Raw genomic sequence first — 27,337 nt, forward strand, 5'->3', positions numbered from 1 at the left:
TTGGGTAGCTGTGATTGTAGCACCTGCTGGAGCTGTAGCAAGGCTACATCTATGCAGAGGGTTGTCCCCAGAGGCTAGAGCATTACTATTCCCAAGGCTTTTGGGTACAGGGTCCTGAGCTGTCTCCATCAGAGTCTGAGGGGAGATGGTGATCAAGACAGTGGTTGTCATGTGCCTGGCACATACTGCTTCCTGTCTCTCTCATCTTTGTTCTGCTCGTCTGACCTGTTGAATGACGGTAGTAGAACATTGGTTTGGAAGAAACTAGTCAGTAAGCATTTATAAATTGTCTTTTATACTCCTGGCACTATATTAAGCCCTGGAAATAAAACGACAAAAAAGGAAACAGTCCCCATTTTCATGTAGTTTACGTTCTTATGACACACATAACAGGTATATATGTCAAATATATACAAATACATAGAAGTATCTTTGTATTTTGAGTAAGGTTTGGCTTGCAGAGCTTCTTTTAGAAAGCATCATTTTCTTAAAAGTTTTCAGGGATGTATGAGAATGATGTAAGATAAAAATTGTTTTTTTACTGTGATTAATGATGTTGTCTTCTTAACGTCGAACTAACCTCGTGTCCCTGATATAAATACAACTAAGTCATAATAAGTGATTTCTTAGATGACTTGCTACTGTAGTCTGGTTGATAAGATTTTATTTAAAATTTTACTTATTAAGACAAATTTAATACAAAGGAGTTTGGTAGAGAGTCCTTTTTTCAGTTTTGAGAATAATTTATATATTATTGGTTTTATTGTTCTTTAAAAGTTTGATAGAGTTCTCCTGTAAATATATTAGGAGCATCAGACTGTTCTCCCCCTCCCTACCCTCTTTCCCCAGCCTCTTCCCTCTCCATGTCAACACACATGTAGTTATTTTACAACTAGTCGTATTTTCTTTTTTGAGATTGGATTATTCAAGCTATTTGATCTTCTGTTAGTTTAGATATTTCATATTTTTGAAAGTAATCCTCTATTTATTTTGTGTTCTCAGTTTTGTTCACATATAATTATTCTCTAGTATTCTCATTTTTTCTGCTTTTCTTGTGACTTTTCCTTGTTCAGTTGATATTTTGTTGATTTGATTGCCTGCTGTCTTCTTTTTAATCAAGTTTGCTAAAGTTTAATCAATTTTGTTAATTTTCAAAAAATGAACTTCTAGTTTCATTGATCATTTTTATAGTCTTTTTAGTTTCCAATTTATTTTTTTGTCTTTAATTTTCCAAATCTTTTCTTTTGTGGAACATAAAACATTAGGAATGTGTGGTTCCTCCCCACCCCCTAACTGTAAAAAAAATTGCCAGTGATGTGGGAATAAGAAACAAGGGGCTCAACTTTTTCCACTATTCATGTGCTTCTTATTTTAAGAATAATTTTATGGATCCCAGAGCTTTTTTGATTTGAAATTAAATCTCTCAATCTCTCTCTCTCTCTCTCTCTCTCTCTCTCTCTCTCTCTCTCTCTCTCTCTCTCTCTCTCTCTCTCTCTCTCCCCTCGTTCATTAGATGTACCTCCCTAAACAAAGGGAGGAACAATTTTGAAATAAAAAGCAGAACTCTCAGGCTTTTCTCAATAGAGGTTTTTTGTTTGTTTGTTTGTTTTACTATACTTATCTGTAAACGTTAGCAAAATTTCGTGTTACATATTTGTGACATCACTGTAACCATGAAACCAAAACACGAGTAAATATTGTGTATCTTTTAAGGCAGAACTTTTCCTTTAACCATTAATTCTTCAAGGAGCAACAATCTTACTTTCATCTGACCCTTAATTATGACATTAGAAAATTCCCTTATATAAACATTTGAAAGATCCTCCCCCCCAAACAAACATTATTCAGAGTGAGTTTTATTAAAGTAGATTTTTTGTAACTTTCGAAATGTATTTTTAAGTGGAAAGTATACGTTTCCTTTCTTATTTAGAGGAGACTTTTCATTGGTTTAAATAATTGGTTCCATTATTAAACAGTGCTTCTAGTGGAATAGGCAAGATATATTCACTAGGCAAAAGAGTATTGTGTGGTTGATAGGGATAATTAGTATCTAAAAGTCTTTAACCCTTGCTACTGTATTCATTGGGGAACAACAATGTGGCCATAGCATGGTTTTAATAGGATGGGCATTGCATTTGAGGCCAGTGCATAGTCTGAATCCTTGCTCTGGGACTTACTGCAAATGTATTATTGGGAAAATTGCTTACTTCTCTACATTTCAATTTCCTCATCTCTAAAAGGAGGAACATGAACTAGATGATCCACGAGGTATCTTTCAATTATCAGTCTTGTTGTCATAGAATGAGTTGAATACAGTACAATTCTTAGAAAATATTCCTAGGTAATTAGAAGGTTGTATCGACTAATCAGGAACACACACTTGCCATGTGCCATGCGCCGTGCATTGTGCTCAATGCTGACGATGTAAGCTAAGGCAAAATAAATAAACAAGCATACCACCACCAAAAGAGGCACCACTTAAGGAGCTTACATACCAATGGGGAAGACAACATGTAAATAACTTGTTGTTTTTGTTGCTGTTGCTTGTCCTTCATAGTTGAAGAGGACCAATGACCTTATGATGCTGAGGTCAAGTTATACAGTGTTTTCCACTGTGACCGATCAGTCCAATAAGACCTCAGAAGGCTCTACCACAGATTGGGCATTTGAATGTCCATTTGAACATTTGAGATGGAGATGTCTTTAGATTTGTGCATCTCACAGTTCCTTTGTGCTACTTTGATTTTACTTTGCTCATAGAGCACAGAATCTTCTTTGATGCAGGCATGCCATTCTGGATAGTCCTGTGCCAGCATCTCCCATGTCTCACAATCAGTTCTTCTGAGAGACCTTGAGAGTATCCTCGTATCACTTCTTTTGACCTCTGTGTGAGCACTTGCCTTGTGTGAGTTCTCCATAAAATAGTCTTTTAAATAAAAAGGTTTGGCATTCAAGGTACATGGCCAGTCCATCAGAGTTGTGCTTTCTGAAGTAGAGTACCTATAAAATATATACAGAGGTGAAGGTAGGGAAACTCAAATGGGAAGTTTCAGGTGACCAAGGGACTAAGAACTCTTGCAAAAGTTGATGTTTAATTGGAGTTTTAGAAGCCGGGGATGTACAGATTTTAAGGGAGAGGCATGGAAACATTTTAGGTATAGGGAGGGGGCCAGCTAAAGCAAATTCATGAAGACAGAAGACAGAGTATCATGAATGAGGAATGGCAAGTTGTCTGGTGTTGATGAGCCTTAGAATGTACAGAGGGCAGTACAGTGGGAGAATGCAGGTAGGAAGGGGCCAGCCAGGTTGTGAAGAGCTTGACAACAAAGAGGAGTTTCTATTCCCTCTTGGAAGTATTCAGAAGACAATGGAATTTATTGGGCAGGGGTTGACATGGTCAGAACTACACTAGCAAAATGACCATGGACAATGCACAAGAAGGATATAGTTTTCCCTGCAGTATAACTTCCTATGCATAATATACACTAACAGTTAAAATTATATTAGAAAGGTTCAAAAAAAAGAAATCCTTCCCAAGCTTGCCTTTAACATTCCACTGTTTCTCTCAATATAACATTGTTGTTTGACTGTTTAGAGGTTTACTTTTTAAAATTCCCACTGTCTTTGACAATAATTAAGCCTTCTTCCCTCCTCCCCTTCCCTGGTCAGCCTTTTCCTACCCTCCTAGATTTGTAGTCTTGAGTCTTCCCTTTCTACTGTTCCCTGGTCCAGTTGCCCAGTTTAAGTCATTTCTGTGACCACACCTCTTCTCTCATTTGTCCTTAGTTCAGCCACAGCTCTAGTTCAGGCCATCGTCACATATGTTCTGGATGGTGGCCTGATTGGTTTCCCAGTTTTAGTTGACACCCTCTCTAATATGTCCTTCCTATAGCTGCCAACGTCCTCTTCAACAATATTCTTAATTTTCCATGTTCTTTCCTCTCACTATAATGTGATGGGTTTGAGGTCCTAGTCAATATACAGATGCATGTTTGGTGAATTGTTTCTGCAAATAGCTGATGGAGAATTGTTTCAGAGCAAGTGTAGGTATCTTCTGATTCTTTTCAATAGGTTTATTCTGTGGTGATGTTAAACCTTTTAACTGGTGGCTGAGCCAGAACTGAATATGTGTACAAGAGTTTGGAATGGACAAACTCTTCCTCTCTTGCCTGGTAGCATTTGGGTCAGGAGGAGGAAATGCCATGGGTCTCAGGATTGGGGGTAGGGGGAAGGGGAGAGAGCCACTGCCTGCTTCAGCTGCTTTATTTCCCCAACTGGCTTCCATGTGTCCGCGAACATATGGCACCACTGTTTCTTTTGTCTCTTTGTATTTACCAGACTTGGCTACTGCTGCTACCAGCTCCAGTTGCTGGGGGACTTTTGATGGCTTTTAAGATGTTTCCTATGACTACAGGAAAGGACTTCCCTCCCCATGCCATTTATACCAAAGAAATCCCTTAGATGAATTCTACCCCCTCCCTTTTCCACCTTTTCCTTTTCATCTCATTTGAAATTCATGAGAGAAATGTAAGCTGTTTTCCTTCACTCTGGGAACTCTGACCAGGCCTTCTCCTCTTTCTATCACAGTTGTTGATAATATTTTATACTTTTACATTCCTTTGGAGTTCTTTGTTGAGTGTATGCTATGGTCTGCTCACACTTACCATGTGCCTTCTGTGTGACACTTATCTTTGGTTCTTCCCAGGCAGGGGTGTTTCAGGCAGCACTGTGGGTGAAACACCCTGTTGAAAAGACAGGCCTTGGCTCTTATGGGGGTGGAGTGAGAGTCAGAAAAAGTGCTTTGCAGCTTCCGAAAACTAACCTAGCCCACTCTTCTTTTGAGCTCATATTTCTATCGTGCTTTAAGATTTACAAAATGTTTTCCTCACAAAAACCGTCTCTAAGGTAGGCAGTGTAAATGTTAGCATCTCTATTTTAGAGCTGAGGGCATGGAGCCTAGGAGGGTTTGACGTGCCCTCAGCACCACAGCTAGCATATTAAAGAGCTGGGACTTTGGATTCAGATCTTCAGGGGTAAGTTCATGGTTCTTTCCACTGTTCCACACTGCCTCTGAAAAACCCAGCACAGTCTGGTGGCCTAACCTGCAAGGTTCTCTCTATTGTTATAATATAGTTTGTACAAAAATAATTTCTTGGTGCACCAGAGACAGGAGTTTTAAATTAAACCTGGTATCTTTCCAAACTATGTTTTAAAAAAAGAAAACCAAATAATAGCACTGGTTTGTCTAAATTAAAAGCAAGGGACTGAAAAACCCACAGTTATGAACATCTTGGCTTTTACAAATTTAGTTCCTTTTTCTGAATTTTAGTTGATTCAGAAGACTTTTAGATTTCAATTTCTTTTTTAACATTTATGTATATGTGTATGTGTAAATAACTATAAATGGCTATTTCATTCATTGTTAAAGGTTCTCTCCTGTGCTTTTGGTCATCATCTCTCTTCCTGGGACCACAATTTTTGGAAGGACCCCAGTAATGCTTCACTTTCCTTGTCCTCAGACTCATTCACCATGTCCTCCTCTGTGATGTACCTCTCCTTCCCAAAGCCCCACCTCTGGATTAGTTACCCCTTCCATGGGACTACCATTTTGGGAAGGACCACAGCTAAACTTTATCTCACCTATGTCTGGACTCACTCTCCAGTATTTTCCCCTCTATCTCCTTTCCTGCTGCATTGTCCCCTTTGAGAAAACCTCCGGCGAGAGGCCCTGCTCTCCTTTGCTCTTCTTTGAACCACCATTTTGTCCCTACATAGATGCCCTTTCCTTCTAAAAAAGTTTTCTAGGTCCCCTAGATTGGAATATGTGTTAGATTCCTTAATGTCTTCTTCATTCTTGAAAATCCTTGTTTGATCTCACCTTTACCACTATCTTGTGTCCTAGCCAGCTCATCTTTGTGGCTTAAATGCTTGAGAAACTAGTCCACAATGGCTTCTTCTTCTCTTACTCTCTTCTTAACTCTCTGCAGTCTAGCTTCCGATCTCCACTCTGCAGTGGAGATCTGCAGTCTTTGACACTGTGAATCTCTAGCATTTCATGACAGTTCATTGTCTTGGTTCTCCTCCTTCTCTGTTTTCATTGCTGACTCTCTATTCAAGCCATACCCACCAAGCATGTTATTCATCACCCATGGCTCTCTTCTGGGTCCCCTTCTCTATTTACTCTTTATTGCCTATCTTGGTCATGTTTTTGCATCTGGTATAATGGATTATGCAGATTCTGGAGGTTCACATAATCACTCCATTATCTATTTGTCTGTCTATGTGTACACACACACACACACACACACACACATACACAAACAAAGATCTTTATATCTCCCTACCCCTTGCCTCCCAGGTAAAAGCAGCTTCTCAAGGCAGTTGAAAAGCAGTTCATGAAACTAAGACCACTAGCAAGGAGATGAAAAAGTGAGCAGTAAATAAATGCCTTATATATCTAAATATCAATCCAGTAGAGTTAGTATATCAAGGTATATAGAAGACTGGTTCATTTTCCATTTATCTTACCCATTTGTGAATTTCCTTTGGAATTTCATGTCAATGAACTAATTAGGAACATTCTTTCCTACTAAGAAGTAATTGGTTGAAAATACTCTGCTTCCTCAGTTCTCTGCTAGGCACTGTGATAGAAGTACATTTTGTAGTTGAAGAAACTGAGGCATTTAGAGGCTGTGACTTGTCCAGGGTCATACAGCTACTAAGTGTTTGAGGCCAAATTTGAACCTAGGTCTCCTTGATTCTAGGTCCAGTCCTTCATCTATTGTACCTTCTAGCTGAGAGAGTCTTAAATACCAGGACTGAAATACTGAGATTTTATCTTGTAGGGACTGGAAAGACATTGATGTGTGTGTTTTTTAATAGCAAAGTGTCTAAGGCTGAATTAATAGAAATATAGGAGGATTATAATCTGCTGTGGTCAGACCCTTTTTGGAATCTTGTACCCAGTAGTGGTGTGGAATTTTAGGAAGAATGTTGACAATGTGGCAAGTGACTTGAGGAGAACAATTATGGCGGGGTATGTATGAGTGTATGGTGATGGTGGGGAACAGGGAATGTTAAGGTTTTGAAGGCATGGCATAGACGAGTTAGCTGAAGGAACTGAGGACATTTGACCTTGGAAAAGTGAAGATTTAGAGAACTTTCTCTAAGTTTTTGAAGAATTGTCATGTGGAAAAGTGGTTAGATTTGTTTTGCTTGGCCTCAGAAAATAGAATTAAGACAAGTGAATAGCTTTTTTTTATGGGGAAATAGATCTTGGCCTAATCCAAGGAAAATCTTCCTAACAATTAGAAATGTCCAAAAATGGAGTGGGCTGGTTCATGAGGTAATGAGTTCCTTGTCACTCTAGGTAGTATAGTTCCTTGGAATTTGCAGCAGCGGCCGAAGCAAAAAAAAAATATATCCTAAAAGACAAAACCCCTCAAAAAACAAAATTAGAAGGAATCTCACTGGTCATCTAGTGCAACCTATTAACTGTCCCCTCCCCCCTACAAGAAGTAGTAACTCAGCATTTGTTGGGAGACCAGAAACCAGGGGAAACCCACTATTTCCCAAGGAAAGCCTATTCCAATTACGAATGTAGAACTTATTGCTGACAATAAACCTGAATTTTTGTATCTTTGAAACTTCCCATTCTTTTTTCTTAACTTCTGGGCCCAAGTAGAGCGAGTATGAATTCCTCCTCCTCATGATGACCTTTCAAGTATTTGCCAATTAACATGTTTCCTCTGCGTCTTCTTTCTTCCCTAAGCTAAACATCTCTAGTTCTTCAACCACTCCTCCAAACTCAAATCTCTTCACTATTCTGGTTCTTTTGGCACATTCTCTAGTTAAAGATGTACTTATGAGAATCAGACACAATACTACAGATGTGGCCTGAGCAGGAGAAAATCCAGTGATACTGTCATCTCCTTGCTTTTTAAGCTGCTGTGTCACAGTTACATGTTAACTCATTCAAGATTGAAAATTACTGAAATACCTACCTTTTATGTCTTTTTTTAAAATTTTTGGAGACATTCGGGGGTAAATGACTTGCCCAGGGTCACACAGCTAGTAAGTGTCTGAAGTTGGATTTGTACTCAGATCCTTCTGATTCCAGGGCTGGTTCTCTATCCACTATGCCATCTAGCAGCCCCTATATTTTTTTTTCAGAGAACATAGCATTATAGCTTTGGAGAGCATAACATTATAGCTGTGGAGCAGGAAAAGACCTCAGAGGCTGTCTGGTCCAGCTCTTCATTTTATAGATGAGGAAACTGATACAGAGGGAGGTTAAGTGACATTTGTAACATGTGCTAGTGGGCAGCATCAGAACTGGGATCTGAATCCAGATCCTCTGATTTCAGAATTGGTGTTCTTTCCACTGTACTATTTTGTGTAATCAACTTCTGAAACCCAAGTATAAAACTTTATATTTATCCCTACTTAATTTTATTCGGTTCAGCCTAGTCTGTTAATGTCTCAACAACTTACTGGGTTCTGATTCAGTCAATCTTTGCCCTCTCCCCACCCCTACCTCCCCAGACTGTTCTCCTATGCAGATTTGATAAGAATGTCAGCTATATCTTTAGCTAAGTCGTTGATAAAAGGGACAAATATCATGGGACCAAGTCCAGTCCCACTGTAGATTTCAAGTTGGCTTTGAACAATGTGAACATTCACCTATTTCTATACAAATCCATCTAATTATACTATCAACTAGCCCACATTACCATTTTAAAAATATGAATTGTAGGAGATACTTTATTGGACACTTTGCTAAAATCTAGGTCAGCTCTAAGCACTTAGCTGATATGCCACTTAGTAACACAGTCAAAGAAGGAAATAAAGTTAGTGTGGCATGACCTGTTCAATGAATGCATTCTGGCTCTTTGTGATTTTTGCTTCCTTATCTAGATGTTTGCTAACCGTATCTATATGTTTTGAATCTTGTCAGGAATTTTCATCAAGCTTATTGACTTTTTTCATTTTCCTTCCTTCTTTCTTTCTTTCCTTCCTTCCTTCCCCCCTCCCTCCCTCCTTCCCTCTCTCTCTTCCCTCTCTCTCTTTCCCCCCTCTCCCCTTCCTTTCCCCTCCCTCCCTCTTTCTTTCTTTCTTTCTTTCTTTCTTTCTTTCTTAAAATCAGGACATGTCCTCTAGTTTTTTAGCTCCTCTCCCATTCTCAACAACCTTTCAAACATCACTGAGAGTGGTTCAAAAATTACATTCACCAATTCTTTCAGTATACAGAATTGTAGTTCTCAGAGGCAAGTAAGTTGAATTCAGCAAGAACAGCTAGGTGCTACTCTCAAATTATTCATTTTGGATGATTCCCTCTTGTCGATGTTGTAGGTGTTCTGCCTGTGGGTTAGACAATATGGCTTCTGAAGTCCACTTCAACCAAGGTTTATTTTTTTTTTATCCAAGTGCTGGTTTAAGATAAGAAATATAGAAATAGGGTTTGAGTTGGAGCAAAATGGAAAGAGGGTGTTAGTGGGAGACCATGTAGGAGTTTATTGCAGTGATGTCGGTGAGAGCTGATGGAAGCCTAAACTACAATGATGGCAATGAGATCATAAAGGAAGGGATGAAAATAAGATATTTGAAAGAAAAATTTACAAGGTTTATTAAGTAATGGAGGGTGGAAGAGAAACATCAGAGATTCTGAGTTTGGGTGGCATTGAGAGAAAGAGGATAGTGAGAAAGAAATAAGGTTTGGGTAAAGGGGAGATGACTAGGTATCTTCTTTAGAGTGAATTTGAAGTGATGATGAGGTGTCCTTTATAGAGTTAGAGATATGGGGCTGGAGCTTAGAAGACAAGTCCAAGGTTGATGAATTTGAGAACTGATACTTGCTACCCCCTTTTCCCACTTCATGTTTCCTGAATATGAAACTTAGGCAGCTGCTGAAGATGACTCAGGAGAAAATAGATTTTTTGAGGGTGGGAGAGGCAGTAATACACATACATACATATGTGTAAATATATATGTTTACAATCATAGGATTATAATGTCTTTGACAATGCCATTTTTTTTCATTTGAATCCTTATAGACTTAGTTGATATGTGAATACACCTTAGTTCCTTTCCATTCTTTATCAACAAATATTAGATAAATTTAAAAAGGGCAAAAATATGAGAGATTGTTGAATAACAATGAAAAATTAAATCAAAACCTGCCAATTTTTTAAAAAAGAAAATGAGAATGAAATGATTTATTATTTGGATCTATTTCCAGAAAATTATCATTTTTAAAGGGAGAATGAATAAATAAAGAATACTTAGAGGGAGATGAACCAAAAACAATTAAGTCTCTACAAAGCCTAGTCAAAATGAATTTTAGAATTTACCTATTCAGTGTATCACAGATGATGGCAGCCAACCCTGAGGCAAGTTAAGCATGAGTGGATTAAGTGTAATTAAAAAAAAGAACAAAACATGCTGATGAATATCAAGTAAGCAAAACAGCTAACCTTAGATAATTCTGTTTGTTTTAAAAAATATATTGAACATTTTTCCTTGACATATCATCACTTTTCAGTCAACACTACCTTTAAAGGTAAATAAAATTGTGTAAGTTAGTGATTAGAACTGACCATGTAATTTAGCATTTTTATAGTTTGCCCTGTGTTAGCAGGAAAGGTAGGGTGTTTGTTTGGAACTCCCATTGTCCTTAGAATTTGACCTGCTGTCTTGTTGTCCATTAATGTTGTCTTTATTTATATGGCAGAAATCATGTCTAATTTTCTTTTGATTTGGCTTTCTTTCCACTGCCTCAGTTCATCATGTAGGTAAACTTATTACTAAAAATGCTGAATTTAAATTAACATTCCAAAAAGAAAATTTTCATATACACAGCAGAATGCTAAGCAAATTTTATATGAAACTATGTATCTCCATTTTATACTACTTCCTTTTTAAAAAGAATTAATAAATCCTACACATTATTTTCAAAATTATCCTTCTGGCCTATGCTACCTTCTGAATTTCCTTCTGTTCTCTTATGGGCATAAACAGAAAAAGGTCATAATGTTCCTCTTTTTTGGCATCACTTTTGTCAATCTTGTTTACCCCCTCACTCCAATGAACAGAAAGAAGATATATACAGAATAAATTTTATGGAGATAATAAATAGAAGGAAGACAGTAGAATTAAGGAGGATCAGGAAAGGCTCTCTGCAGAAGGTGGAATTTTAGCTGAAACTTGAAGGAAGCCAGAGAAGCCAAGAGGAAGAGATGAGGTGGGAGAGAATTGGGAGACAATCAGTAAAAAGACTCAGATTCTAGAGATGGAATATCTTGTTAGATGAACAGCAAGGAGACCAGAGTAAATGGGGAAGGGAGGGGAATATGAGGTATGAGAAGATTGGAAAGGTAGGAGTTGGGCAGGCTGTAAAAGATTTTGAATTCCAAAGGATTTTATATTTAATCCTAAAGGTGAGAGAGAACGACTGGAGTTTATTGAAATGAGCTGGGGGTGGGGGATGCGGTAGGGTGACATGGTCAGATTTGCACATTAGGAAAATTCATTTGATGGCTGAGTAGAGAATTGTCTAGAGTGAGGAGTGAATGAGACTTGAAAATCAACCAGTGGGCTATTTCCATAGTACAGTTGTGAGATGATGGAAGCTTGCACCGGGCTGGTGGCAGTTTCAGAGGCTAGAATGGGGTCTATATGGGAGATATTATAAAGTTTAAAAGGGTGAGACTTGACCTTTGACCAGATACAGCCTTCACTATCATTTTTTAATTTGATATTGCTTGACATGATGGACATCATGGCTTAATCAAGTATTAATAACTTACCATTCAGTCTTAAAGGATTTATATGAAAACATACTCTGTTTAAGTCAGCAAGCATTTATTAAGTGCATACTATATGTGAGACACCGTGCTAGGTATTGAGGGTACAAAGTTGCCCATGAAGAGGTCTTCTATGTTCTAATGGGGAGAAAACCCAAATCACTGTGGCTCTCAATGACTGGCCAATAATAGGTCCCAGGCCAAGCCCTACTTGGTCATTGTTTGGGCCTTGATTGTCTCAGAGGAAATATAAATAGCAGTTGTTTCTGTTTTGTCCAGAAACCCTGAGTGTCTTCCTCTCCTAGACTGATTTTTTCTGACTAGGTAAAGAGGGCATTCTCTGCTTCATTTCTTGCCTAGCCTTAGTCAGTTGTCCTTCGTTCTTGAAGAGGACCAAAATGACATTACTATGTTAGAATCAAGTTACGGTGCATCTGATGGCTGATCAGACCAATATGAGCTTGGAATTCTCTACCACAGATCGGGCACAAATAGTCCATATGAACCTTTGGAGGGAGTTCCCTAAGTTTGTGCATCTCCTCTTTCTTTTGAGCTATTTTAGTTCTACTTTGCTCATAAAGCACAGCACCTTTTCTGATGAGGGCATGCCATACTGGGCAGTTCTGTGTCAGTGTCTCCCATGTCGTAAAATCAATTCCAAAGTTCTTAAAAGAGACCTAAAAAGTGTCTTTGTATTGCTTCTTCTGACCACCATGTGAGTGCTTGCCCTGTGTGAGTTCTCCATAAAATAGTCTTTTAGGCAAGCATATGTTTAGCATTTGAACAACATGGCCAGCCCATTGGAGTTGCACTCTCTGCAGGAGAGTTCACTGAGTGGGTACTGCCCTAGTCAAACAGATCTGTTAAAGACCTTAAATTAAAAAGGCCAAGGTCTCCTACTGCATCCAGGGCCATCTCCAGTTCTCCTGATGTGTATCTCTCCACTAGTCTCAGAAGGCTCTGGAGGAAAAACTGGGGCTGGTGACTTTGCACAGCCCTCCCCCATTTAAATCCAATTCACTTGCATATCATGGCATCACCTCCCTAATGTCATGGTCCCCTTCAAGAAGGTAGGACAAACAAACAACAGCAACAGCAGTAGCAGCAACTACTGAGGAGAAAACTATAGGTTAAGTATAGTATATACAATTAAATGCGAAGCAGTTTTAAGTGGAAGGGCAGAGCTAGCAACTTGAGGAATCTGAAGAGACCTGGGGCTGAGTAGTTTATCTGAAGCTTGAAGGGAGGTTGTCATTCCTTAGGGAAGAGGTAAGGAGAGGGATGTGAGTGACAGATATGAGTGACAGATATGAATGATAAGCCCATTTGCAAAGGCACCAAAGTGGAGAATTCTGTGTAGTGAACAACAAATGGGCCACTTTGGTTGGAACATACAATGCTTGATGGAAAGAAATATAAGTTCAGTTTCCAAAGATATATTCATGGGTTATTGGAATTAAATGTTAAGCAAAAAACTTAGGATTTTAACCTACAGGCAATTGGTAGACCCTGAAGCTGCCTGAGTCAAGGAGTATCATGGTTGGAGCTGTGTTTTATGAATTGCAATGTATAAGATGTGTTTAGGATGGATCAGAGAGGGAAGAGACTTTAGACAGGGAAACCTATTGAGAACCTAATGTAAGAATCTAGGGAAGAGTGTGAAATCCCCAAATTACTATGGTGTGTGAGAGGTTTTTTTTTCACTTGTTAAATAGTTTTTTACCTGTTGTCAGTAATATTCCATAACAGACTCTGATGTTAGAAAATCAGTGATGGAGGGAATATCTGTTATTCCTAATAGAAATTCTAAGGGTTAAGGCAGTTGAATAGGATATATGAAGAAAGAAATATTCTATCTTTTGAGAAAGCCATAATTATCAGGAGCTAAATGTAGAATGAGGTTGTAGGGGTAGTCTGTACCAATCAGTGCTTCAGATTCAAGTGAGCCCCTTTCTTTTGCACAGCCTCCTTGGAGCCAGAAAGTTTTGGGTGGAGATAGGGTCCTTCCCCAAGATCCCTTATTGTTGGGCTTCCTTTTCTAGCCCTCCCTCTCTGTGCTCTTTTGGCATGTAGACTTGTGGCATATGGATGCCATCAGCCACTACAGCCTGAACTTGTGGGAAGAACTCCCTACACTGTTTGTAACTAAAGCTGGAGCCTGGTGGTATTATGTGATTAATTAGGATAAGACCTCATTAAAATCTATGTTTTTATGCATGCCATAAAAGAAAAACAATGCCATACATTTACATCCCTTTTGCTTTATTTTTACATTTTAATGATTATTATAAATAGTATTAAACACCAATACAATCAAACATGTTTTATGACTATTTACATGTAATTAAATGAGTTTCAGCATGTAAAATGTCATAACCTTTTAGTAACTCTCTCCAAGCTTCTTTCACTTTATTCATTACCATTCCCTGTCCTGTATGTGACTGTAATTAGTGTTAACCTAGTTTTTTCTTATTCCTGTTTTATGGTCTCACATTATTTCCTAAAGTTCTTTCCATATTCATTTATATTCCTCACATTTGTCCATCTTAATTGTGGTGCATAATGCTAATGTACTGCAATTTGTCCAACTATTCATTTGTTGTTGGATATTTTTGTTGCTTCTGGGGTTTTACAATGTTAGATAACCCTATGAAAATCTTTCAACAGATAGTTTTAAAAATTTGGTGTGTGTGCACACATGCAGGCATGCATGAATGTATGTGTGAGATAATACTTTCAGGATTCATAGGCTCATAGATCTAGAACTGAAAGAGAGCTCAGTGGTCTTATAATCTAACCATCACAATTTACAGATGCTGAAATTGAGACTGAGTGAGATAGTAAGTGACTGATGCAGGATATGACCTTATCTTCCTGACTTTTAGTCCCATGCTCTACCCACTCTATCCCCTCCTCTAACTCTAGAGACAGTTTTTTTTCCAATGTACCAGGTCATAATTTTCAGCTAAGATGAAATCATTACGTCAATGTATGTGATTATTTTGGTAGCTCTCATTTTTTTTACTACTAGATTATTCTCTTAAGAAATACTGCTAATTTGCAGTTCCACCGGCAATAAATGCATTCCACTACAGCCTCACCAGAATTATTCGCTTATTATTTTTGCTAATTTGAAGAGAAAATTGTATCACAAAGTTGTTTTAATTTTGAACTTTTTGATTATTAGTGTTGCTGAAACTTTTCAAGTGATTATTGACTCTATTATTAACTCTAGTGAAAATTATCTGTTCATATTTTCGACCATTTGAAAAATTTTAGGAGTTCTTATGTATTTCAGATGTTAAGTTTGTTTTCCCTGAATTGATTATTTGTGTTGCACACTCAAAATTTTTATTTTAATTAAGTATTCTGTTTTGTCCTTAATGAACCTTTCTACTTAGCAGATCATCTTTCCATTATTAAGCTAAGTGAATTATTACATTTTCTTTTATCATTTTTATGACTATCTGTCATACAACTGGAATTCACTAAGATATATTGTGTGAAATGTGGGTCTAAATTGTTCTCCTGCCAATTTGTCAACCAATTTTCCCGGTACATTTCTTAAATAATTAATCCTTTCCCCAGGTTTGGTTTCTACATAGATTTGGCAAGCTGTAACATTTTATCAATGAATCTGGTATCTCTAGACTCTTCCATTGATTTATTTCTGTATTTTTTGGTCTACTACTAGATAGTTCTTCTTTTAAAAATTAAAAGTTGGCTGATTCTTTTTGTTTTTATATTACTATCATTTCTGTATTCCCTCCCTTCCCACCCTTATTTCCCCCCTCCAGTGAGCATTCCCTTTAAACAAAAAAGCAGTAAAACATCTAAGCCAGTCAATACAGGGCCTGTGTCTAATAGTGCCAAGTTTTGTTGATAACTGTTTTGTAATATGTTTTAAAGTCAGGGACATCCAGTTTCACTAAAATGGTCGTACTTTTTATTGATCAAGTTTTGAGATTGAGTTGAATATCCCATACAAAGTGTTCTTCAGCATTAAATGAGAGTTTATTTATTTACCCTAGGTCAAGTACTATTCTCATATCTAAACACTACATCTCTCAGCTCTCTCTTATAAATAGAAGTTTCCTTCTCTCTCACTTAAAGGCTGGATAATCTCTATGAGTTACCTGGTAATCTCAGCCTTAATTTAGCTTTATTGTAAAGCAGTAGGAATAGGAGATATTTGAACTATAATTTATAAATCTTAACCTTTTAATTTCATTGTGCTTCTTAACTTGGACTTTGTCCAATTTTACCTTGAATGGACTTTTTTCCACCATAGAGTACTCGGAGGAAAGGTGTTCAGTTTGACTACAGGGAGTAATCTTTAGGCAGTACCAGCATCACCAGCCATTCTCATTTCTAAACATACATGATTGTGCTATATCCTAGGTCATCTAGCCTTAAGTACAGTTAAGTACAGTATGGTCAGGTTTAGAGTTTCACGTCTGCTCATTTAAATATGACTTGATTTGGGTCCTACATTTTCAAAAGGAAAAAGGCTGTATTTACAGAATAAATAAATCACTTAATGGTAGCCAAATTCCTATGTAGATATAAGCTGTTAATTTCCATTTTAGGGCCTACTTCTTCAGTCATTTGGGTAGCACAGCTCTTTTGTTACAATCTGGTTACCTAATAAAGATGGTCCCTTTACAATCTGTCATTTGACAAAAAAAATAGTCACCTATTTACAATCCTGTAGTCAAAGTCCCCAACTGGAGAAATACATCATGATGCAGTCCAAAATCATGGCTGAAAGAGCAAAGCAAGAAATATGTTTGGAATCAGAGCCAACATGAGATTCTCTTTCATAGATTTTGTCGAATAATTTCATCCCTGACTTAATAGCGATTCTCAGACTTGTACAAATTTGACCAGTTTTGGCTCTAAGGTACCTCACTGCCACTTGTTGCCTAGTATGCAATTAAGGCATGTGATATAATCACACAACATGACTACATCACAGGAGATTACAGTTAGACTCAATCCAAATTAATTTGAAATGTGTCAAGTGTATCCATTGTGAAACTCCATTTTGGTCCTATGCTCAAGTCAAGCTACAGCAAAGGAACAACAAAATTTGCATCAACAGTGAGATTCACTTTCATGTTTTGCCAAACATCTGCACTCAACATGTGACACAATGACAGCTGGTTCTTGAGATTATATTCATGGTTAATGCTAACCAAAAGCAAATAGAGAATAGGGAACAACCATCTTTTCTTGTCTGGTCCCCTTGTGAAAGAAGTTTTGTGAAGTTATATACGGAAACTCTAATGGGTAAGAACATTTGAAATATTTTAGTATCAGAGAGAATATTCTGATTAAAATATATAATAATTGGCTCTGAATTAATAACATCTGATTAAAAGTGGAGAATATATAATCCTAATCTGTAAAGGATGAATGTTGTATTTCTATTAACATATTGAGACAAATACTTGTTTTTTGCACCTGTAAATTAATTAATTGAGATTTCCTTTCTACCATAAACTTTTTGGGGCTTTATTCAGTAAGAATAAGTTTTAATAACAACAAATAATTTCTATTATAAGAGAATTATACATCTTCTGAAAGAAATATAAAATGTAGTGGTTATGAGGTTAATGTCAGATATTTTTGTGGAATTTGGGACTCATAGCCATGAGTTACAAGTAATGAATGAATAAAAAATAATTTTAAATGCTTACTATCAGACTTTTCATGACATGGGGCAGCCTCCAAACTTCATAAGTACCCTACCTACAAATTATCCATATAATACAAATGGCTCTTCCAAGCAACCCCCAACTACTATTGCCATGAGAGGCAATTGAAGCTCATATAGAGCTTTGTAGTTGGATGAAAGAAAGACATTTTGGCATATTTTGACAACTAAAAGTAGCTAAGCCTTGAATAGGAATGCCAGTTAGATGGGACTTGAATACAGCATGTTTAATGACCCAAAATATCTTCCATGACTTCAAAAATTTTCCCTTTTTTTTTTAAAAATACCTTTGTTGATATCTTATGATTTAACATCATCTACATTTCCCATTGTGTCTCTTCCCTTCCCCCTTCTACTTCCCATTGAACCATTGCTTTTGATGATGAAGAAAAAAAAGAGGAAAAAAGGGAAAAAAAGTTCTACAAAACTAATCAGCAAATGAAAAATGTGATATTATATTTAGTATTCCAAACTCATGATCCCCATTTCTGCAAAGAAGCAGGGGAAGGTGTCTTCTCCTATTTCTTCTTTGGGGCCAACCTTGGTCATTATAATTTCACAACACTCAGTTTCAATAACTTCATTGTTGGGATTCTTTCTGACTACATTTTGTAAACATTCTGTATGTTATTTTCCCAATTCTGCTTACCTTTACTTTGTATCAGTTTGAATAAGTCTTTTCATACTTCCCTGTGTTCTTTATATTCATCGTTCCATTATATTTGTGTGTCACTATTTATTTAGTCAATTCCCAAGTCAATATAAATCTAATTTGTCTCCATTTCTTTGCTTACACAAAAGCTCTTCTATAAATATTTTTGGTATGGATGTAACCTTTCTTACTGTCACTGACCTCCATTGGAGTATATTCTTCTTAACAAAATCTCTGGGTCAGTGCATTTTGGTCACTCTATTTCCATAGTTCTAAATTTCTTTACTGAATGATTTTACTAATTCAGAACTACACAATCATAGCAGTATTCATTAAACTGGGATTCTGCATACCCATAAATCTGTGTTTCTCTGCTGGTTTTTCTTCCTTAGGGACACTAGTAAGCACAGGTTCACAAGCCACCCACTGCAGCTGGTGTTGGAGTAACAGATGAAGGAGTAGTGTGGGAGCAGGGGAAAGAGATGGGGCTTGAGTTACAGCTGCTGCTGTAGATAAACTTACTGTAGTAGTGGCAGTAAGGTTTGATTTTTGAGTTGTAGCTGGTGATGGTGCTGAAGTGCTTGAGATGGGTTTTGTCACCATGACCACCACAAAGGTTTCTTCCTCAAGTTTGTATTTTTTGAGAGTGGTATCATCATTGAGGATTTTGCCTGCACAAACTAGTTTTTGACCTGCTACTGGAAAGGCATCTTCCCCTTTTTCAGATTCAGTCTTCTCTTTCAATGCCTTAACTATCTCCTCAGGGTTGGTGCCAGTTTTGAAGGTCTTTTGTTGGCTTGTCTTCAGGTGATCTTTATGGCGTCTCTGCTGCCTCCAGACTTCAGGGCTCCTATGGGCTCAGTTGGCTGTAGTCCCCCTGGAAGGAATTTTTAAACAGGAATGAAGGAGATGGATGATGGGAGTAATCCAGGGTTGGAGTTTGGCAAGACATGATCAGCAATAGGACAAATGAACAAGAGATTCAGGAATAGAGGATAGTATAGAGTTGACCTGGCTTACTAGTGAGTCAAGATTGGAAGAAAGGGAAGAGGGTGTAGCCAGAGCAAAGGTGACAGTCTGGAAAAGCACTAAGGCATGGAGGAATTGGGAATCATTGTGAGGATGAAGAGTAGGTTCAGGAGTAATAAGGAATGGGGAGGGATGGAATGATACAAGATAGGTCAGATATAGAAATTTGGAACTCCAGAGAATAGAAGGGGAACATTTGTGCAACATCAATATGATCGTCACTGTGTGTAGCTAAGATTGAGGGGAGGAGTTGGGAGTAGATTAAGGAACTGGCAAGTTTGGGTATTCAAGGGCACCTTAATATGCATGGAGTCCCCTAATATAAGGCAGAATTTGGAGTGGAGACTGTGAGGCAAACACTGAGCTCATTGAGAAAGGAGAACGAATATTGGGGGATGGGAGGGTTGATTGGGAACAATGATCAGAATACGGACTGGGTTTATTGAACCTCAGAGGAGAAAATTGAATGATGCTGATAGAGGGAGAGTCTGGAAGTAGTCATTGGAAGTAACACGTATTGTGACTTATCACAGGTATCCCTCCATGGGGAGGGAATGAGAGAAAGCTCACCTGGTATTTGGATGAACAGTGATGAATTGTCTTTCAGGGGGACATGGACTCAACACGTGCCGGAAGACGTAAAGCACATGAGAGAAAAAGAAAAGGGTGTCAAGAATGAAAGAAATTTTGTTACCAGAGATTGGGAGTCCCAGTGGGCACAGTGGAGGGCACAGTGGAGGGGCCAGGCAGCTCTGAAGTGGGGCATCGGTAAGAAAAGGACTGATATGGATAGGGATGAAGCATTAAACAGCTGGTGTTGGGGAGAAGAGTTTGGTTTTTTGGCAGTCAGGCTCAGCTTCCCTGGGACAGGGAAAATAAGAGGAGGTGGGAGCATGTAAACTATTGGGGAATGAGTTCAAGTAGAGCATCTGCATATGGGAGGAACTCACCGACTGAAGACAGGTCATTAGAATTTTGAAGCACTTTGAAGACGCTTACTCCTGGCAGGCAAAAACAGGGCCTGGCAGGGTCATGTACTTGCATGTTTGGAAGCCCAGTCTTGATGGCAGTGTTGCTTTGTGGCAAATACAAGGTGAGCCTGGAAGGACTGGATTCTAGGGCATCTCAGAGTCAGCCTTAGGGGTGAGGGAGTGGGGTGTATTATTAGGTACCCATTTATGTCTTTGGGTTTGTTGGTAAAATTGAATCTTAGTAGAGTGCTGATCAAAATTCATCACTGATCAACCAACAGGCATTTATTAAATGCCTACTATGTACCTACTTAGTATTTATTAAGTGCCTATGTGGCTACTTAGCACTGCAGTAAGTACTGAGTAATAAATGCACAAAAATGAAAAAAGTCCCTGCCCTCAAGGAGCTTATATCTGAACACAGGAAACAACATGTACATATATAAATGTATACAAAATGCATACAAAACATTTGTTGTTGGGAAAAGCACCTGTAGCTGGAGGGATCAGGAAAGGCTTCATTGAGGAAATTTTGTGGTTTTAAACTTTGATGGAAGCTAGGCTTTCTAATAGGTGGGGATGAGGAGGGAGTACGTTCTGGACATTGGAGAGAATGAAAACAGAAGTCCAACAAAAGAGCCATGCTTCCTTTGGGGGGAATGGGGAAGAAATACAACAATTCTGTTTAGTTCAGGACTTGTGTTTTATGTCCCCAGCCCCAGGCAGGGAATGCTGACTCACACATGCTTAAGAGGCATGGTGAGGCAACAGACAGCAATAAGAGAGACAGCCAACTAGACACCAAATACGAATTTACAATGAAAGCATTTAGAGACTTACTGATAAGCCCAGGACATCTGTAATGGAAAAAAAAACTCAACAAGTATGGAGGCCTTATATCAAAAGAGGCGAGTTGATGGGGAGATTTCCCAAGTGGTTATTTATAGTGTCTGTTACTGTATGGACAGACAGCTGTGCCAGTGGTCTTCAGTGGTCCATTCATGGCCCTAGTAAACTCAACATGCCCATGTACTGCCTTTCTTGCAGTGTTGCTACTTAGATTCTGGTACACATCAGTATGAATTAGTTCAGTCAGATACTTTCCTCAGCTGAGACTGACAATAATGAATTGGTAGAATTTTTCATTTGGGGGAACTGGAGGTTAATGCTTTTGGTATGCATAATAGAAAATAAGCTTTAATAGTATTTGAAATCAACAGTAACAATATCCTTTTCCCTCTTCCTCTGACTCGGACAACCCCTTTGTCATCTTGCCTCATCCCATCCCTTCTGCAAAAATAAGAACACATATCATAATGAGATTTCTTTTTAAGTGGTCTGGTCATACGTTCAGCCTGTAGCTTTAGCAAAATGTAGTGCTGGGAAAAGTTGGTGACATAAATTGAAGCTGGGGTTACTCTTCTACATCTATAGGGGAGGCATCACAGTGCAATGGAAAGCACTCAATGTGGAGTCAAAGGGTCTGAGTTGGAATCCCAGCTTTTCCACTGGGTGTTCTTGGGAAAATCCCTTAAACTCTCTGGGTTACCGTTTTCCGTTTTGTTATATGATGGGGTTGGACTAGATGACTTTTAAGGTTCGTTCTGGTGCTAACAAATATCAGAATATTTAAATATATGTTAGGCTGTACAGCAAAGGAGAGCAGAGAGACACTTGAGTATCTTATTTATTTTTTCTTCTCTCCAATTGTCCATTGCACTTCATGAAAGAAAATAAAGTTGAATCTTGCTCAATTTTGTACGCCCTTTTTTGCTTCTTCCAAGATGGTATGGAGTATCAGAAAAAGGTACAGATGATGCTAAGAATTACAATTTTTAGACCATCTTTAAACATTAACTTATCTGTTAGTATTCTGAATATGAACTGTTTATACAGTAAATAGTGAATTAACACACTATTGGAAGAACTAAACCACACCTTTATTGATATTCTCACAATACATGAAACCAGAAGCCCAGAAAATGTTGCAGCTAAATGAAAGGATGATCCACAGGTTCTCCTTGGAGGGTCACACAAAGTAGTCGGCAGAGTTAGTTTCATTGTGTACCCAAAGGAAACAAGAAACATAATTTCATGGGACAGTTAATCATTTAATTTTGAAGTACATAATCATGAGCAAAAAGGATTACCAAAAAGATAATTTCTCAGTGCATGCATCAAACAGCTTAATAGCAATGATGAGGTAGAGAAATTCTATGTGGAAGTAGATAAGATATTACAAAGCGTCTCATTGATTAGAGAGAGAGAGATTTTTGTTTGAGATCAACCCTGATTTAGAATACAAGCACATTTGTAAAATACAGTAGAGGAGAAGGGTGGATTATTGCTAGCGTTATTATTTTATTAAAACAGCTAAAGCAGAGGAGGTGAAAATAAATCTATGGAAAACTTGGCTTGAGATTTAATTAAACAACATCATCCTACGAGTATTCACAGTTGAAGATGGAAGGAGGCCAAAAAATACATGGAAACTGGACATTTGTCAGGATTTCTAGAAACTTTTAGGGCAACTAGGTGGCACAGTGGATAAAGTGCCAGGCCTGGAATGAGGAAGTTCAAATCCAGCCTCAGATACTTATTAGTTATGTGACCCTGGGCAGGTCACTTGACCCTGTTTTCCTCAGTTTCCTCATCTGTAAAATGAGCTGGAGAAGGAAATGGCAAACCACTCCAGTATCTTTGCCAAGAAAACCCCAAATGGGGCCATGAAGAGTTGGACACAACTGAAAAATGACTGAACAGCAACAAGTATAAACATTTATTTCCATCAGTGACAATAGAACCATCACATTTTACCCTAAAACCTCAGTCCTTGGCACCTTAGAGCTATGAGATCAATGCCATCTAAGAAGATGAAGTCAAGAAAAGTAGCCTGACCAAATTAGATCCACACTGAAGATATTCGAAGGAAAAAAGAAAAATCATAGAAGACATTGCTATCCCAAAGGATGACTAATACAAACTGATGTGGATAATCAATAGCTACTCATCAGGAAGCATGTGCCTTGGTGCTCCTTCTTTGCTATGAAGCAAGACCTATTGGATATTAGAGGACAGAATATCACCATGTGATAGGAGTCTGAACCTCAGGGGAAGATCTGCCTTCTCCAGTGAACTTCGTTTCAGTCACTGATACTTTGCCTTGACCAATTTCTCAATGGTTCGCATACTGCCATCACTCAATAATAACTTTATACTCCCAGTAAACTTGAACTCCTGGCTGCTGCTGCTGAACAAACCCCATTCCAGATGCTAGACTCACCACTCCCATTAGCCCATTTACCCCAACCCTACCCCCACCCACAATCCTGCCCCAATGTCAAACTCCATATTGTCATTGTCAAACTCCTTGCATTGTATGCTTTGGATGCCTGCTCCAAAATTAAACTTTCCTTTATCTTAAACCTCTATCCTTCTTCACTCCTTCCATCTTCTGGCCCTTACTGAGACAATATAACTTCCCTTTACACTGTTTTCAGTCCTAGCTAGACTTTCTCTCATGCTGTATTATCCATTGATTGTGGTAGAGGAGTTGCAATATTCCTTGAACAGAATTGTCACTTCTAGAACCACCCTAGAACACCTTCATTCCCTTCTTCTTTGAGGTTCATCCTATTCAAAATCATCACTCAGCTCAGATCCTGATAGCCATTATCTATAGACCACCAAAGCATTCAATCTCCTTTCTTCTTCAAAGAGTCCAGGACCTGACTCAAAGTATTTCTCTTTTTCTCATCTTCTGCCCTTAAACATAAAAGTTAATATTCTCTCAATTATCCTAACTTCCTAATTCCTTTCTTACTTCATTCCCATGACCAACTCTTCCATTCAACCTTACTTATACACAGAGATGGTCACACCCATGACCTTGCCATTATCCATAAGTTCCAAGTTCATAAATACTGATACTTCCAAGTTTATAAATTCTGAAATTCCTTTTTATGATCATAATATTTTGTCATTTGATCTTTCCCTATGCCTTAAGAACCCTAACTCTGGCCTATGCTCTAGACATAACCTCCAATTCCTCTACCTCTTGGTTCTTTCCAAGGCTATCACTTGCACTGGCCACATTCTTTTTGAATCAACTCAACTCAATACCAACTCTACAACCTTTGCCCTCTTGTTCTTTTGCTGTTCACACCTTGATTAGCACCAATCCTGGATTCTTCCCTACTCTCCTTCTTTTGTTCCTACTCACATGCTTTTGAATGGAGCTGGAGAAAGTCACCTAACCATTCTTACTGGATTTATTACAAGTTTCTGTTAGCTCAGCTCACCTGGCCCTTATTGTTGCAAGGCAGTCAGTTTAATCCTCTTGAATTGATTTGCTCTCTCACTTTCCATGATGGCTTTTCCAAACCTTTTTGTCTCTCTTTAAGTCTATGTCAACCCTCTTCCAACCCTTTTCAGCTAAGGACTTTGCCTCATATTACATTAAAAATATTCAGACCATTCTTGGAGATATCTTCTTTTTCTCCTCCTTATCTCGCATCACATTGAATTTCCTTTCATTTTCTTCCATCCTAATGTCACCCTAGTGTCTTTCTCCTTGCCAAGGCCAACCTCTCACATGCACCCTTGGTCCCACCCCTTCTTGACTTCTACAGCAAGTTGACCTTGCTATCATTTCCATTCTGTCACTTAGTTTCTACCAAGTGAGGAATATTGAGTCATCAGCTATTCTAATTCAGCAACAAATCGTCGGGGGTGGGTGGATAGGATTCAATCTGGCAAGTTGTCCTGCTAGCCAAAGTAGATAGAAAATGTCTGTGAATATTCTGTTTATATGTTTATATGTTTGTGTGATTTGTTAACGGTATATACACGGTAATTTAAGCACAGAAAGAACTCTAATAACTAAAGGGATCAGCTGAGCCCTAAGTGAAGCTAGGGATACTAAGTGGGGGCATATATAGTGGTGGGGGAAAGAGAATGTATCCTAGCTATGAGGGAAAGCATTTACAAAGTCATAGGGCTGAGAGATGGAATATCACATTTGGGGAACATGTATGTGAGTTTGGCTGGAATGTAGAATACATGAAAGAAAGTCATTTGTACAAAGACCAGAAAAAGAAACTTTATCCAGACTCCAAATGATTTTATATGGCTAACCGAAGAGTTTACATTTTTGGTTTACATGCCAGAGACTATAGGGTGTGTTTGCATGATGATATGGTCAAATGTGTCTGGTTTTAGCTTGTTCACATCTGAAGAAAAGGGTATAGAGAATAGGCTACACATGAACCCCATTTCCATCTGAACTGGACAAAGGAGGATTGAATACATACATGCATACACTCACTGTTGGATATAGAAATACTTAAATTCAACAGAGACTCAGGTGGGGGCAAGAGAGAGGAGAGAGTAATATTAAAGGGGAGGATAGGTGAAGTGGACTAAATTAGTGTAAGCAAAATAAACTCCCATCTTCCAAGGAGAACTCATGAAAGGAGAAATAAAATGAGAAAGCAAAGGAGAGCAGGAAAAGGAGCAAGGGACTTATGAGTAGTAGTATAGAGTTGAACTGACCTGGTTTTCTAAGGATTCAGGGTTGAGAAGAGAGGAGAGGATACCCAGAAAATGGGTGATAGTCTAGAAAACTACTAAGAGGGAAAGAATTGGAGGTAACTCTGTGGTACAGTGGATAAAGTGCTGGTCCTGGAGTCAGGAAAACTCATCTTTCTGAGTTCAAATCCAGTGTCAGATACTCGCTAGCTGTGTGACCCTGGACAAGTCATTTAACCCTGTTTGCCTTAGTATCTCATCTATAAAATGCAGCCAGGAAAACCCCAAATGGGGTCACAAAGTTGGACTCAAAATGACTCAACAAGTGAGGATAAAAATAGGTTCAAGAGTAAAAAAAACATGGAGGGAGATGGAATGGATGATAGAAAATTATGATCAGAGAAAACAGTAGTACCAGCATATGGAAGTGCGTGATTGCAAGATCAAAAATATGACCATCACTGTCTATAGCCACCTTAGATTAGGTGATGGGAGTTGAGTTGATTGAGAAACCATATTGTTTATAAGAAATAAACTTGAAGTGGAAAGATTATAGCGTAGCAAAATCTATTTTCCATCAGCTCAACTTACAAAACAGGTGTAGAAATCATAATTTCAGACAAGGAAATAATAACATAGACTTGATTAAGAGAAATAAACCTAGAAACTACATTATACTTAAAGGCATTTTAGACAGCAATATAATATCATTGCTTAATACATAGGCACTAAATGACAGAATCTAAATATTTGAAGGAAAAGTTACCTAAATTATGGTTTTTCTAAACAATAAAATTATAATAATGGTGAACTCGAATACTCCCTCTGAGACAAGTCCAACCAAATATAAACAAGAAAGTCATAGATTTTTTTAAAACAAATTCTATTCAGTAAGGGGCTTTTGAAGAAAGAATTAACAATTATTTTGAGGTCAAAGAATTTAGTCCTAAAGAATTTGCTAGTCAAAGAAAAAAATCATAGAAGTGACAGTTAATGAGAATAATGGAACCATATTCCAAAGTGTTTGAGAAGCAGCCAAAGCAGTCCTGAATTGAAGATCCATTTCCAAGCACTTTAATCAACAGAAAAGGTAAAAGAATAGATCAAGAAATTAGGTATACAACTAAATTAGCAAATCAAAACGGTATAGGTAAATACCAAAATAGAAATTCTGAAAATCAGAGATTAACAAAATGGAATGCAAAAATACCATTGACTTGCTAAATAAAACTAGAAGCTTTAAAATTAATAAATCTAAAAATATCAATAAACCCTTAGCTAGTCTGATTTATTTTTTAAAAAAAGGAAAACCAAATTATCACTTTGAAGAAGAAGTGGAAAAAATATTAAAATTATTTTGCCTAACTATATTCCAACAAAAATGATACCTAATAAATAGATAGCTTCATATATGTATATGTATGAATATGTGTGTAATACATTTATAGAAATTCTTTTATTTAAAAAATCATAGATATTCAGAAAGATTGAAATCTTTCAAGTAAATTTTTACCAATTCCAACAAACACAATTGTACTACTCTTGGCCCAGGTATTATTTGAAGTGCTTGATAGATTTGTTGTTCTGTTAGACACATAGATTTAGTTAAATGCTTATTTAAAAGTAATCCAGCTGA

General features: G+C 37.8%; 1 protein-coding gene across 1 annotated transcript in view; it reads left to right on the forward strand.

The window, feature by feature from the left end:
- ANTXR2 (ANTXR cell adhesion molecule 2) overlaps positions 1-27,337 on the forward strand; it is a 207,572-nt gene that overhangs the window by 17,756 nt on the left and 162,479 nt on the right. The window lies entirely within an intron of this gene.

The sequence above is a fragment of the Trichosurus vulpecula genome, chromosome 6, assembly GCF_011100635.1.
Source record: "Trichosurus vulpecula isolate mTriVul1 chromosome 6, mTriVul1.pri, whole genome shotgun sequence".
NCBI classification, from domain to species: Eukaryota; Metazoa; Chordata; class Mammalia; order Diprotodontia; family Phalangeridae; genus Trichosurus; species Trichosurus vulpecula.